Raw genomic sequence first — 15806 nt, forward strand, 5'->3', positions numbered from 1 at the left:
TAGGTCAGAAGAGCAGTGCCTGGCAGTTTGCTGATGGGAACAACTGCTTGGGGAGAGGAAAGAGCAGCTGGTCTGGAGGCAGCGGGCTCTTCTTTGTATCACTTCTTTTTCACTTTGTGGAAGGAGTCTTTATTCTTCTCTGGGAAGTTTCTAGCTTTTGTGGTATTCAGAGAGAACAGTTAACCCATAACCGCTGGCAGCAGCCGAGCATGAAGAGGCGTGTTAAAGAGAAACTGCTGAAAACTCTTTAAATTGCATTTCCTCAAAATGAAACGGGATGAGATTACAAAGTCTCCTTGGCCTGGACCTAAAACCAAAATGATTCTTCACTGGCTAAATAATTTCGTGCGCTGAGTAGACTGCAGCCTGCAGCCTGAGACGGAAAGGAAGTTGGATTTTCCTTAAATTCTGTCCTTTGCTGCTCTCATGAGAGCTTGAAACAGGGCTAACACAAAGTAATTCCTTCCATTGCCAACCTTGGACTCTGGTTTGATTACTTACTGCATTAATTTCGCAATTCCGTGATTTGAACCCATTGGTTTATTGATTTAGTCTTAATAGGAACCCTGATACAATCACGGGATTGTTCCATTTTTAATTAACTTAGGAAAATTGTAGCAGATTAACCCTTGCTGCCTTAAGAGTAAACTCCCTTATTTATTCCTTTCAACAAAATCTATTTCAATAAAATCCACCACACCAGTTTATTCTATGAGTCAGAAGCCCAAGTGCACATGTAATTTAGAATAAGGTATTTCCAGGCTACTTGATTCTTCCTTCGGATTAGTATGAATCCTTCACATACTACTTGGAGAGTGAGAGTGGCACAGAAGGGAGCATGGAAAACAAAACTGAACAGGGGAAAAAAACATTTTCTCACACTGCTTATTTTTCCAGAAACATGCTATTGAATCATGTAATTATTTCTAACTTAACTACTGACAGGTAGAAAAGGTTCAGAAATATGATTTAGGCATGGACAAAATAACCGTTGTTACTGGTAGATGGATTTCCAGGTGTCAGACTATTCAGCGGGGTGGCTTTAGATAACGGTCATAGTTCATATTTGTACAGTACCTTACAGTCCACTCTGCCTTCTGTCACGTTTGATAAGGAAATAGTCCACTTACTGTATTGAAATTTCAACTCTGTAGAGAGTAATCATACATTTTTAGAGTATTTTCCATTCTGGCTATCTGGTGTTATTATTGAACTTTTCAACTAGTTGCCCATGCTTTTTGAAGCATGATCATACCTTTTATTTCTTTCTCAGCACTCTCTGTTAGCTATTACTTACAAAAATCTCCAATACTGGATGCCCAGGTACAAAGCAAGGCTGCACAGTCCAGGCCTGTGGACCTCTTTTCTTACTGTCTCCACATCTTAAACAGGGAGCTCCTGCACTTACTGTGTGCATCCTTCTGGCACTCAGAAAAAAAATCTGGTTTTCTCCTTCAGTTTCCCTGGCCCTACAAGTATCATTTTACATCTGGTACTCTTGTTTATCTGAACCGGAGCCAAACAACTCACCGTAGACTGAATACGTGCATTTGTAGATTAAAAGCACTATGGGTTGGTTCTCAGATTTGATTTTCTGAATCAAACAATGCATGGAAAGAAGGGGGATAATGGGTGTATTGTTTGCCTAGAAAGAGTAGGATGTCTATAATGAAAATATGGGTTAGAAACAACCAGAAATTAACAGAATGTTGATGCAGCTCAATTTCAATCTCCAAAACTACAAGCACAAAAATGAACTGCAACTCAATGACTTGTGAAAAAACCTGGGGCATTGACTACAATGAGCTTGAAGCTTCTCTAGTGAAATCATTCCATCAGATGTGTGCAAACAACTGGAAGAGGAGAACAGCTGGTGTAAAGACCCTGGGATAAATTGCTGACCAAAAAGTAACAGAAAATGCAGAAAAATGTCAAATTCGTTCAAGTTTTAAGGAGAAGAGACAGCTGCTGACCACATTGGTGCAAAGGAAAAGGTGGCTGCCAAAAAAAAATCAAAGGTTATGAGCCATGAAATGTCCACAGCGTCAACAAAACAGATCCTCTTTCTCAGCAGCTCTCGCCAGGACTTTTGCCACTTCTAGGAGCTCACAGAAAAGAGGAAAACCAGTGGCTGGAGATTTCACCAAGCTGGTCCTGCACATTCACGCAGAAGGGAGCCTCCACTGATGACAAGGCTGCTCCAAGCAAGACCCTGCTGGTCCTGCTGTTGCAGCTGGGATGCACTGGGGACTCCTGTGACCTGCCCTGGGACTCTGCCAGGACAGCAGATGACAGGGAAGGAAGGTGGCTTTGCTCAGCCCATGGCACAGATTACCAGAAGCCAGAGCAGCAGCCCTAAGGCTTTTGTTTTCCTGTATTTGATGTATTGTTGTAATGCTGTCAATATTTGAGCTAATTTTTGATGCAGAACGAGTCCATCTGCTCTCTGCTAATGGAAATATTGCATTTATCGTCACGCTTTTTCCATTTTTCAAACTTAGGCTGCTGAGAGAGCTCAAAGGTAATCCCGTGCGTCTTGTGAGTGGGATGGAGCAAACAGAAAGGCTGCGGCACTGCTGGCTCCCCCACTCAGCCCTTCACAAATCCCTGCTTTCCTGATAAAGTGCTTTACAAACTAATATTACACACCAAAAAGATTAAGCCTTTGAAATGAAGGAAGCAGCCGGGTCACAGCTTGGTGTGCAGCGAGTGAACGGTAACTGGGAAAAAGCCTGCTTAATATCAAACAGAATGGGAACTTCACAACATGTTGTAGAAGACACTCGGTTATTTTAAATCTTGTACCATGGACCACCCTCACTCTGTTCACACATACGCACAAGTAAATCAGATGATACTTCGTTTTCTATATCCCCCATGGAAATGTGATTCCAGAGAGCTCCCCACAGTTTCAGTTCAAAGCTCAGATCAGTAAAGTATTCCTGTGCCTTAGAATAAAGACTTGTAAATATGTACTTGCCACCTGATTTTCTTTGTAATATAACCAGGGGGTATGTCTCAACAAGTGATAATTGGGAAACAACCACGTGTGAGAAATCACCTTCTTTCAGAAAGGAGACAGCCAAAAATAGAACTGAGCAGATCACAGCCCAGGGCGCTCCAGGATCTTTCCAGATGAATGAGAGCGAGTGGAACTGAAATGGCAAAATCAGAGCTGATGACAGCTTGCCTGCCTGCTAGATGTGACCTGCAAATGAATTTTAAAACATTTCCAACTACTATCACAATTCAGGTCGCATATCCTTGTCACCTGCACACAGAGGCACATTTTGGAGGGAAACGGGTGGCTTTTTTTCTAGCTGTACCTCTTGGTAGATATGAGGTATCCCCAGACTCCTTGGCTTGGTCTGGGGCAGCTGCTACACACCTTTCTGTGCCAAGCACTCCCATTTCAAGTTCAGCAAATCGTTTCAGGAATAGTGAAACTGCCATTTCCATCAGATGTGAATGCTGTGCCAGCCCTGGCTTTGTGCTAGGAAGCAGGATCCAGCGTGGGTGGTGGGTGAGACGAGAGGCTTCTGTTCCCCTGCCAGCTAAAGCAAAAAAGCAGCACACAAGTTAACTGCCTAAACTGGCCAATGGCCTCATAATAATAATGTTTGGATGTTAATTGTGTTCTCTCAGCGTAAGGAATATCCATCGGTTCCCTTAATCCTGACAAATCAGCTGTTCAGTTTCTGACAGTGTCATTTATTAGTCTTGTTTTAAACCATTAGGTTTAAAAATAGGCTTTGAAGGGGAGGCGTTGGATCCTGCCTGGGAATTGGTGACAGGGTGAGATTATTAAACCTCCTCTGGCACAGGGAGGAATAAGGAGAGAGCGAGCAGGCAGCTGACACCAGCCCAGTGCAGTCCCCTGGAGTGACAGCAGCACTTATTGCAAAGGGTCACATCTGCCCACATCCTCTTCCCATGAGGTGATGAAGACCATTGTTCCACAACACCATTTCGTTCATTACAGCCCCTGGTGGCAAGCAAGAGAGAGCAGTAGCACAGCACTGGCTCCTGTGGGACATGATCACCAAGACTGTGGAGTGTCCCCTGGACAGCCCAGCTCCATGGTACCAAACTCCAGGACCAAAGCTCCGACTGCACTGAAATCCATCAGGAAATTTCCACTCACTTCAACAGCACTGGCATTTCAGCCAATTTTTGCTTCATGTGACATGATGCCATGCTTTCCCAGAGTGATTATTTTTGTCTGTGGAGCAAATTTTCCACTAGTATTGTCTAGACTTTTACTTGCCTTTGGCCTACAGCAGATGAGATCTCCATACTTGAATGAAGAGAAAGAAACATTTGTCCTGTAGTTTAAATTTAATAAAGGAAAAAGGAAAAGGAAAAGAAGAATAAATAGAGGAAGACAGAGCCACAGCTGAGGAGGATAGGACACTTGAAATGAGAAAGTCCTGAGGAGATGGAGTATGAGAAAGACAATAGGTCAAAGCTGCACAATGAATTTGTCACCAGGCTCTGTTATTTTTGATGTAGTTGTGTCATCCATTGTGTCATCCATCATGGGGATGTTTTCTCCAAATGAATGAAGTGCACAACAAGCTGCCCTCACAGTTATGTGCATATACAGGAATAAAATACCTTGTCATAATTTTTACCAGAGATTTCCAAGTATGCTAAGAAGACAAGGAGATTTTTTTTTCTGATTCAATTTTCTGTAGGAACACTCATTTTCTCCTGTTTTATAATAACCCTGCTCTGAAGGTGGGACATCAGTTGAATTCATTGCACTTCATTTATCAAGTTTGCAAAGATACACAGAAGACATCCCTCGAGGGATGAAAAGTTCTGATACTTAGAGAAATAAAATTTAATATCTACTTTGCTGGTGTAATGGAAAATTTTATTACTTTCAGAAATATATTTCAAGTTGCGAGACAAAGGTTTTAGGCAGATCTTTCAGAGAAAATTGTGTTTTATTGAAAATGGATGTAAAAGCAGATTAAGTCTCTTTCCATACATTAATGCAACATACTTTAGTCTGCTTCAAGAAGTCAGACCAGCATGTGAAAAATCTGAGCTTTTGTAACTGACAGTCAAATTTATCAGGAGACATCCTACAGGTAAGCCCAGTGTTTACATGAAAGCGTCCTGAACGCTGGGAAATGTCTGTAAAACCAGACAAAAGAAAACAAAACTAGACAATTAGAGAATCCACAGTAACTGAAAAAATGCATATGAGAACCACCTGGCCAAAAAGCTCAAAAGCTGTAAAATAACATAGCAGCAGTAACTTCAGCAGGCAGACTGGAATGGGTGTCTTGGAGATGTAAGAACAGTTTTGTCTTCTGCTCCTCTGGCAGTGCCTAGGTAATCAGCTACAACTTGATACCATTGTCAGAAAGCTAGTTAATGTCTCGGAGCAAAACGCTGTCCTCTGGTGTTAACGCTCTCCTTACTTGCCAGTAGACTTGCAAAGCAGAGAGGGTGATACGTAACTGGTGAACTTCAGCCGTGGTGAGTCTCTTACTTAGATGGGACTCTCATCACCAAGAGGGTCATAGAATCGTTGAAGAATCATAGTATGATTCTCAATGGTTCTCTCATATCCATCTCAGTGCCACAAAGGGGTGCAAAGGTAGGTCTAGCACAACCTTGTGATGGGTTGTAATTGGCACTCTTGCTAAGGAGGTTGGCTGTCCCAAATGCTGCTCTGGGATGGTGACAAAGTGCATCAGAGCCTCCAGTAACAAACACATTGAGAAATGACAGCCTCCAGAAAAAGAAAATTGTCTCTTTCTGAAGGACATTAGGGAGTGATGTTGCTGTTAGTCTGGTATCATCATAAAAAAAAAAAAAAAGTGCTTGACTATAGGAAAACTGTTGATCCTGCTCAAAATTCTTCTGAATGAATCTGTTCTGCCACACATTCCCAATGCTCACCAGTACAAACTCTTCTGCATAATTCCCCCAGCCCCAGTATATGTCAATGCCACTGTCCTTGTCTCCATCCTTCAGGACAATCAACATTGTCCCATACTTCACACGTGGACAGTGCATGAACAGCTCCCTGCCCAGGAGGTTTCGTGACACAGCTGTATTGGAGTGAGCTGTCTTGCTTCCTGTGATTTCTCTTAGGACCAAAAGACCGGGTTCTTCCATATGTCCCTACATTCCAGCCAGCTGATAGCATTTTGTACCAGGGAACAGGCCATGCATGGACCTACATTAGCAAATAACACTCCTGTGCACTTTCAATTTGATGCACAATCTGAAAAACCTGAATGTCATTTGAAGACTGCTTCCATTGCGTCTACAAGAGAAAACTAGAAAGAATGATTCATATGGGGAAAATGGAGGAGGGAACTCTTTTTCGCTACCGGAGCTGGATTTGTGATGCTTCACTAAACTAAGCATTGCTGTTGATAGCAGATCCGTGCCAGAAGTGCCCTGGGATGGGAATTTATGGGAGTGGAGAGAGTGCAATTGCCAGAAAGGGTGGGAATGATAGTCCTCCAAGGACTTTCTCATAAAGAACATTGCCTGCTGAGCTGTTTCCTAACTGGATAATTTAAAATGAGATTTTATATTCTCTCTAGGACATTTAGCTCCCACAGGTTGTTTTTATCAGTTGAATAGTTTGGGTGATTCCCTCTGCTACCTGTGTTATCTCCAGGGTGGCTGTCTTGTCTTTTCCTGGGAGGTTTGTGCTCCAGTGCTGATCTTACAGAATCATCATAGAATCATAGAACAGTTTAGGTTGGAAGGGACCTTAAAGATCATCTAGTTCCAAGACCCTGCCATGGGCAGGGACACCTTCCACTAGATCAGGTTGCTCAAAGCCTCATCCAACCTGGCCTTGAACACTGCTAGGGAAGGAAGTGCTATTTCTAGCTACCTTGAGCCTCCTAAAACCTTCTGAAACCTCCCCTTGCTCAGGAGCAGACCTTCCCCATCTTGCCTGCCGGTAAACACCACCATAAGTAGTGCAGCTCCTTGAATGGCAAGCTGGTGGCTCTTAGCACCTGTAGCTGCCACCACTTTCAGAGCATGTGGATGACCTCGGCCTCAGGGATTCGAATGAAGGCTCCAAATATCTAGTCAATCTAAATCCAAGTTAAGAAGGAAGTGGACAATTCCTTTCTAAGTTTTGCCACATATCTAAATTTTGTGGGACCATTGTTAAGATGTGGTCAGGTGCTAACTAGCAGGGTGAAGGGACCCAAGAAGCCTCTTCTGCCTAGAAGACCTTTCAGATTTGAAGGACGGAAGAGGAAGGGAATAGAAAGAGTCTCAAAATCTGTTTTCTCTACAACTAAATTTCTCCATGGCAAAGAAAGCATATGGTATGAATACAAAAACTCATTACTGTAGACCTTTGGGAGACACCACGATTAAGCAAAACAGAGCCAGATGAACATTTAAGAGAAACAAATTGCCAACGCTGGAGAAAAATAACTGAGAGCCAAGTGACTACAGTTGCAGATTCATGAAAAGAATAATCAGGAATGTGATTTCTGAGAAACACTTTTTCCAAGAGAAGTTTCTGGCTCTGTGAGACCAATGCAGGCACGGAGGGAGTAGGTTAGCTCAGTCCTCAGTGACGGTGTGCACAGATACTTAGGTTGGTAGCAGAGAGCTGATGACATTTTTCTGTGGACTCTTTCCACCTCATAGTACTTTAAATATTTCAAGAATTTAAGATCCTTGCCTGGGCTGCTGAGATTCTTGGTCCTTCTTTTAGAGTGAGGTCATTTAAAATTAAAATATCAGCACAGAAATGCCATGAAGACAAGTTTCCTTCCCCTTTGATAAGGAAATATGGAGTCACAATGGAAGATAAATACATGTGACCTCACACACACCCTTCAGTCAGTAGGAAATTAACTCCTTTAAATCTTTTCTTGGCCTTTTGCCCACTGTTACATGGCTTTCATCAAGAACTCATACCTGTCAGACTTCATCGTGCTTCTAAACCCTAAGCCTGAAAAAGAAGATCCAATTTAGCTGATTTGAGCTAATATGGAGAAACTACAGTTTGTAAGGGATTATTTTAAATGCTAGCTACTCATACTACATTTTACCGGGATCTAGAAGCTGTTTATAGGAGGATGTGTTTTAAACACGTGCAGACTATGTATTGTGGTGATGATTTGTCAAATTATGAGCCAATTAGTTCTGCAATCAAACTTCATAAAAGCATCACCTCATTGCTACCTGTACCTTTTGATTAAACTGGATTTCTCTATCCTATGTTCGGAAGATAATTATTTTGGACAGCGTTAATTAGAAGCTGAAGTTTGCAAATAATATACAGGTTTTGGAGCAGGCTAGTCCAATTAACTTAAAACATTATTTTTTGCTTTAAATGTCATTCCCAAATTTGCTGTAACATTTTAAGTTGCCTCTTTGGATTTAAAGCCTGGTGCTAACTTGGTACCTCTTCATTAGAGCAGGCAGAAAAGAGTCATGGATGAGCATTCATTACTCACATCTGTGTAACATTCAGGTGAAACCAGCTTGATTTCTGCTTAAAAATCGGATTGTTTTCACATTCCTACTCTAAAGCATAAAGTCATCTTTTTTGTCTGTGAGTCTTGTCCTGGTATTCTAGTCTAAGTCTTACTCAAGTGATGAAGACTTGAACGTGCATCAGTGGCTTGGGTGCAAGGACTCTGTCCAAACTGTGAGGCTTCTGGTGAGAGATGCTCTGTCCACCATACTTCTCAGCTCTGCCACTGGCAGGTTGTGCTGTGATGAGGAACAGAGCATTAGCTCTCCTCTGCAGCTGGATGGGCTTGAGGTGATGAGATGTAGGAGTGAAATGTCAGGGCACACACCTCAATAACCTTCACGGGGTTCTCTCACATTGACTTCACACTGGTTGGTCATGATCAGGCTTTCCAGTAGGACAGGCTGGGAAATTCCTCTGCCAGAGGGAAAGGAGAGAGGCACTTTGTAGTTCAGGTGACTTGTCAAGTGCCATTCACAGAGGAGTGTTTACACAAGTGTCCTTGCACGGTGCATCCCTGAGGAAAATGTCAGCCCCTATGGAGCAGGCAAAGCCTCAGTCCAAGGCTGTCAGGGAACCCTTGGCAGCTCACAGTTGAGTACCAGTCTTGGGACCACCACATAAGCGTATCCATTTTCTTTTTGAGCAGAAGAACACTCAGGTCTTTACCTGTGTACTCAGAAATGATGTGTGAGCCAGTTGTGACACTACAGGACTCCAACAACTGTGGTACCCTTCTTTTTTACAAGAAATAAAACCCTTCTGTTTTACAACAAAATGAACCACGTAGCCTCAGTTCCAGAAGTCTGGTCCTTTGACAGGAAAAAGTCATGGCCCGAAAATCAAGCAGAAAACTCTCTGTTACAGCTGAAAAACTGAGCCTCAGGGATCATGGTAACAGAGAGGGGTTTTGAAGGAAAATCACTGAGACAGTATGTTCATGTTTGTATCCATGGATCTCTAAGCAAGCAGGTAACTTTGTCATATCCTTGTCCTGGCAGCTGAACTGCAGACCCTGGCTCTCATCCTGCTGAATCCATCTCCACAGCTGGCAGACCTTATGCCTCTACCTCATTTGCAATGAAAACCCAGTCACAGAATCACAGAATGGTTTGAGTTGGAAGAGACCTTAAAGATCATCTAGTTCCAGCCCCCCTGCCATAGGCAGGGACACCCTCCACTACATCAAGTTGCTCAAAGCCTCATCCAACCTGGTTGAACACTGCCAGGAATGGGTCATCCACAACTGCTCTGGGCATCCTGGTCCAGTGTCTCACCACCCTCAGAGTGAAGAATTTCTTTGTCCTCCAGTTTAAAGACATTGCCCCTTGTCCTATCACTACAAGTCCTTAGAAAAAGTCCCTCTCCAGCTTTCCTGTAGGCCCCTTTTAGGTACTGGAAGGCTGCTAGAAGGTGTCCCCGGAGCCTTCTCTTCTCCAGGCTGAACAGCCCCAACTCCCTCAGCCTGTTTTCACAGGAGAGGTGCTCCAGTCCTTGGATCATCTTCATGGTTCTCTTCCGGACCCACTACAACAGCTTCGTGTCCTTCTTATGTCAGGGGCCCCAGTCCTCTCACTTTCAGTCCAGCCTCAGGGCTTCAGAGTCCTGTGGCTCCACTATACATATGCCCAGTACTCCTGGCTGGATTTGGTACCTGCTGCATTTCCCTCAGGGCAGGAATGATCTTGTATTTGGTTTGGGTTTGGGTTTTGGTAGCAGGGGAGGGGCTACAGGGGTGGCTCCTGGGAGAAGATGCTAGAAGCTTTCCTGGCTCCAAGTTGGACCCACTTCTGGTCAAGGCCAAGTCAATCAGGGACAGTGGTAGCGCCTCTGTGATAAAACATTTAAGAGGCGAAAAAAACTTGCTGGGGAGCCTGCAGTGGAGACAGTGAGAGTGAGTGGGGCAGAGAGTGAGCCAGCGGTTGCATGGGGCTTAGTTGCCACCTGAGCTAAACCACGACAGATCTGCACATAGCACTGAACCAGAAGGGCCTTTTCCTGACAGAAACAGCACTCACTGAGTCATACCGGTTGCCCAGAGAAGTTGTGGCTGCCCCATCCCTGGAAGTGTTCAAGGCCAGGTTGGATGAGGCTTTGAGCAACCTGGTGTAATGGAGGATTTCCCTGCCCATGGCAGGGGTGTTAGAACTAGATGACCTTTGAGGTCCCTTCCAACCCAAACCATTCTATGATTCTATACGAACAACATCTGCCATAAATGCAGAATAATTTTAGCTAAGGTTATATGCGTTACATATCTATATAAATAGGTTAGATAACTATATAGCTAGACCTAATGCTCCTCTCTGAGGTAGGCTCAGCCTTCTCTTCCCCAAGCTTTGTGTGTTGGGAACAACCTGCATCAGCCCTCCAGGGAACAGCTCTTGGCTATCAGCACAGGGAGCACGAGCTGCATCGAAAACTTCTTCCACAGTTGCGTGCACCAGAGACAGAGCTGCTCGCTCAGTTGTGCCTCATCAAAAGCAGCTCGCTGGTAATCAGTAAAACCTGTCGAACATCTGCAACACTCCGATGGTCGTGTCGCCCCTGCCAAGGGAACAGCACAAGCGAGACAAGGGAACGGCGGTGGTGGCACAGAGCAGCTTTGCTGCCGACGTGAAGGATGGTTTCAGTATTCCTGACACATTCCTCTCGCGTGCGGCGGGTCTGCTCTTATTGGGCTTAGTTTTAAACCTTTTTAGTATCAGGGCAACCTGCTCAGCCTCAGCCATAGCCTTCCCGTAATTCCACGAGCTCAGTGGCGAAGGTGACAGAGATCCCAGCCCCAATTCACATCGCTGGGAGCCGCCTGCCACAATTAACGAACTGGAACTGCTTCTGACAGATGTGAAGATGAAACTTAGCACTGGCAGCACCCGGTGTCTTCAGCACTTATTTCAGTCTTGAGAAATGATCAAGGAAAACCTGCAGCTTGTGCTGCTAAGTAGCTGCCACCATAACAAACCTTTTCATGCCTTTTCTGGCTCATTGCTGCCTCCCTCAGCATCATCAAGACTAGCTACAAGCTTGCATTTGTGTAAAATTACACAACGCAAAATGGTCCAGTTAGTTTATTTTCAGGGTCTCTCATCAGTTATCTAACCCATCAGAGAAAAATTCTTAAGTTAAGCATCAAATTTGAGTTTTGATTCCAAATGCTAAGCTGCTTCTCCTATTTTTTCTCACAACATTGACTGTGGTTTCTTATTCCCTAAATGTCAGCATTTCTTTTGTTTTGGAGATTAGTCCCGTAGTCAAGAAATAAGAGAAGCAGCTTAATTTATGCAAAAATGAATTTAGCTGAACTTTTCTGCAAAACGCTCGACAGTGGAACAGTTTCTAGTATCCCGATCCCTTCGTTTCAGAGTTAACAATCCACTGCGATGTGTGGTACCCGCTGCCCGTGAAGTGACTCTCTAATTCTGCCTTAGCCTCCAGTAACGCGAGCACTGGAGAGATTAACTTTCACAAAACGAACAGAAAGCAAGTGCAGACACATCCTCTGGCAAGGGCTGGCCTTGAGCTCTGTCATAGAAATACTCGATTTGAGGGAGAACATTCCAACTTTTTCCTTGGAAAAGCAGAATATTAACACTGGTGCGCAAGTCAAAGATAAACATGCCGATCCACCAGTTTTAGCCAGTGCTGGGACTCCTGAATTCAAACAGCATGATTGTGAATATTTTCTTCTTAACACACATGCAAAGTTGGCGCAGCCATCCAAAAAGCAATCCTCATCCCTTCCCTTCTCTATTCTCCTGCCTGGTGCTCCTTGTGTTGTGCTGGCACAAGGTTCTGTATGGCTGCCCAGTGTGCGGGATGTAGGAATTGATCCAACTGGAGGAAAAAAAACCATGTTTCCTTCGGTGGGTTTTACCCTGAATCAGTTCCCACCATCCCCAAAGGTAGATAACTAAATTGTACAAAGTAATTGCCGGCACTGCCTGGGCACTGCAAGGCAGGAAAGGGGAAACCATTCCAAGACAGTGGCAGAACAGCTTAATTTAGAGAGGAGCCCTTGCACGGAGAACGCTACTGGCTTCAAACCCCCATCTGCTCTAGAAGTATGCCGAGTGTCATGAGCAAATCTGATCAAGAATACATGTGATGAGAAACACAATGTCAAACAATGTTTATAAACATCCATGATTAAAGGTCAACCACACAGTCCTCAATTTTTTAGCGTTTGTTTCAGGCTGTACTATAATGTTTAATGTTTTCTTGAAAACAAAACTTGGGCAAACAAGAAAAGCAGGGGGATTGGGGAAGAACATGTAGAGACCTCGCTCACGACAGCCAAACCACTTCTTGCATCCTTCCTGGCTGCTGGGGAATAGCTAGGGCCAAATGAAATTGGAGGGTGTGTTCTCCCAGAAAGTTTCTGGCACTTTATTCTACTTATAACACAACATTAACATCAGTGTTTGGCTAATACGAATATTTTCTCCTAGCTCAGTTTTTGGATTTTTTTGGACTCTGCATGAAAATGTTTTGAAATAAAACAAATGTAAAAACTGCTCCTGTGAGAATAACGAGATAAAACCTTCCCTTTCTCTACCTCCTTCTCCTGTCTATGCTGTGTCTTTATTAGACGTTCAGAGGTTTGCAAGAAATGCGAAGAATTGTCCTTTCTTCATTGTGTGTTGAGACAATCTATTTCCTGGTCCTTCAGCTTTTCTATATATTCATCTTGCAGAAGTTCACAGTATGTAGCCTAGCCCATTCTTGTAGATATAACAAAAGAAAAATCTCTGAAAAAGCACAAGCAGGAACATGATAGCCACCTGAGGAAATGTGTTCCACAAGCAGTAGATGCTTGAGAGCTTTGGAAACAGAAAAACTTAGCAGAACTTCATTCCCCCACCTCAAAAGGTCATCTGCTACATACCACCACATAGACACACATGTGACAGTGGGATGACAACAGGGAGTGGAAAATAACCCTGTAGAGTTTGTCTGCCTTTATTTGCAGGTGTAAGAGCACATTAGCTGGAAAGATCAAAGCAGAAAAGGCAATCTGGTGTCTACAAAAGATGGGCACAGCTCAACATCTTTCACACCATGTACTTGACCCGCAAGCAAAGTTGCACATGACAGCTGCCACTTCCAACAGGTTGCTAACCAACTTGGTTTAAAATCCTGATGTGTGAGTTCCAGTGATACCTTCAGCCAATGCTTCTGGCTAAGTTAGAACCTGCCTTATGTCTTGTGAATTATGAGTCCTCTCTACTCATACCCTCCCCAGCAGCGGAGAACTATTTAACTTACAGATTTAGATCAATGTCACCTGCCTGACTTCCTCCCGTCCACTCCAGTTGGAATGAGAACAGAGCTCTCTTGAGGGAGAACTGGAGCAGTATGTCTTCAAAGTGGTCAGACATGCAGGGCAGGAATTCATTCAACAACTGAATCTCCTCACAGGAGTATATCCTTAGATTCATCAACTGTTTTCCTTTTCACTCACCGAAAAGGAGTACTTTGGAAAGAAGGGCATGCATAGTAGTCACCGATGTAAGTACTTAAGATTTGCAGACAGAACAAACCTGCTGCCAGTAGGGAAAACAGAACAGTGAGAGGTATTCCCAGCAGTTCCTTCCCCTCTCCGGTGCAGCAGAACGCTATAGCCAAACCCACTGGAGACATTCCAGCCTGAATGGTAAAGCAGCAAGGAATACATTTTACAGTAACGTTATCGATCAAATCTAAATCCCTCACAAGAAAATCGGTTTGTGCAAAGTAGATGGCATTACTGAACTGCGAGGAAAATGCCTTCTTATCTAGTAAAAACTAACTGAATGCTTATGGTTAATTCCTTTAAAACCGTTTAGACATTTATTTGAAGAGGAACTATAATAAAATGCAGATGCTGTACTTTAAAAAAAAAAGTACTAAAATATCTTTGTAAATGGCAGCCACAGGAAAAACAGAATAAACACTGTGCAGCAGACAGCCTTTCTGCATCTCTTCAGCTGCCTGGACAACACCACCACAGTAGGGATATATACTTCTTGCACCCTCAGCAAGTTTGCAGATGACACCAAGTTGTGTGGTGTTGTGGACACGCTGGAGGGAAGGGATGCCATCCAGAGGGACCTTGACAGGCTGGAGAGATGGACCTGTGAGAACCTCATAAAGTTCAACAAGGCCAAGTGCAAAGTCCTGCACATGGGTCGGGGCAATCCCAAGCACAAGTACAGGCTGGGCAGAGAATGGATTGAGAGCAGCCCTCAGGAAAAGGACTTGGAAGTGCTGGTGGATGAGAAGCTCAACATGAGCCAGCAATGTGTGCTGGCAGCCCAGAAAGCCAACCGTATCCTGGGCTGTATCAAAAGGAGCGTGCCCAGCAGGTCGAGGGAAGCGATTCTGCCCCTCTACTCAGCTCTCGTGAGACCCCACCCGGAATACTGTGTTCAGCTCTGGAGTTCCCAACACAAGAAGGACATGGAGCTACTGGAATGAGTACAGAGGAGGGCCACAAAGATGATCAGAGGGCTGGAGCACCTCTCCTATGAAGACAGGCTGAGAGAGTTGGGGCTGTTCAGCCTGGAGAAGAGAAGGCTCCAAGGTGATCTTATAGCAGCTTTCCAGTACTTAAAGGGGGCCTACAGGAAAGCTGGAGAAGGACTTTTTACAAGGGTGTGTAGTGATAGGACAAGGGGCAATGGATTTAAACTGAAAGAGGGCAGATCTAGGTTAGATATAAGAAAAATTCTTTACATTGAGGGTGGTGAGGTACTGGAACAGGTTGCCCAGAGAAGTCGTGGATGCCCCATCCCTGGAGGTGTTCAAGGCCAGGGTGGATGGGGCTTTGGGCAACCTGGTGTAGTGGAGGATTTCCCTGCCCATGGCAGGGGGGTTGGAACTAGATGATCTTTGAGGTCCCTTCCAACCCTAACCATTCTATGAGTCTTGGAGATACACAGAAGGCGAATGCTTTGTCCATCACCATTCCTTAGACCTCATTCAACAGCTGATCAGGAATTACTGCAAAGCCTTTCCAAGAAACACAAGTCTGTCGGCACTGCTTGCAGGCCATGTTCAAAGCTGGTAGCAAATCCTGCACGTTATAAGGCAGAGCTTGCCTTCCCTGCCTCAGTGACACATATTCCGTGCCATTGGCCACATACATCCACGCAAAATCAACGTCATGAGTGCTGATCACAGTGACGTAACAAAGTGCAAAACTGATAAAAGCATCCTAACTAGTGATGTAAGAGAAGTAAAAGGCAGAAGAGCTACCTTTCATTCCAGTACTTCACTCCCTTATAGAGCTTTAACCCAAGGAGTGAAAAATCAAGCCCTCCTTGTCCGGCGCAGG

Source organism: Tauraco erythrolophus, chromosome 3 (assembly GCF_009769465.1).
Source record: "Tauraco erythrolophus isolate bTauEry1 chromosome 3, bTauEry1.pri, whole genome shotgun sequence".
NCBI lineage: Eukaryota > Metazoa > Chordata > Aves > Musophagiformes > Musophagidae > Tauraco > Tauraco erythrolophus.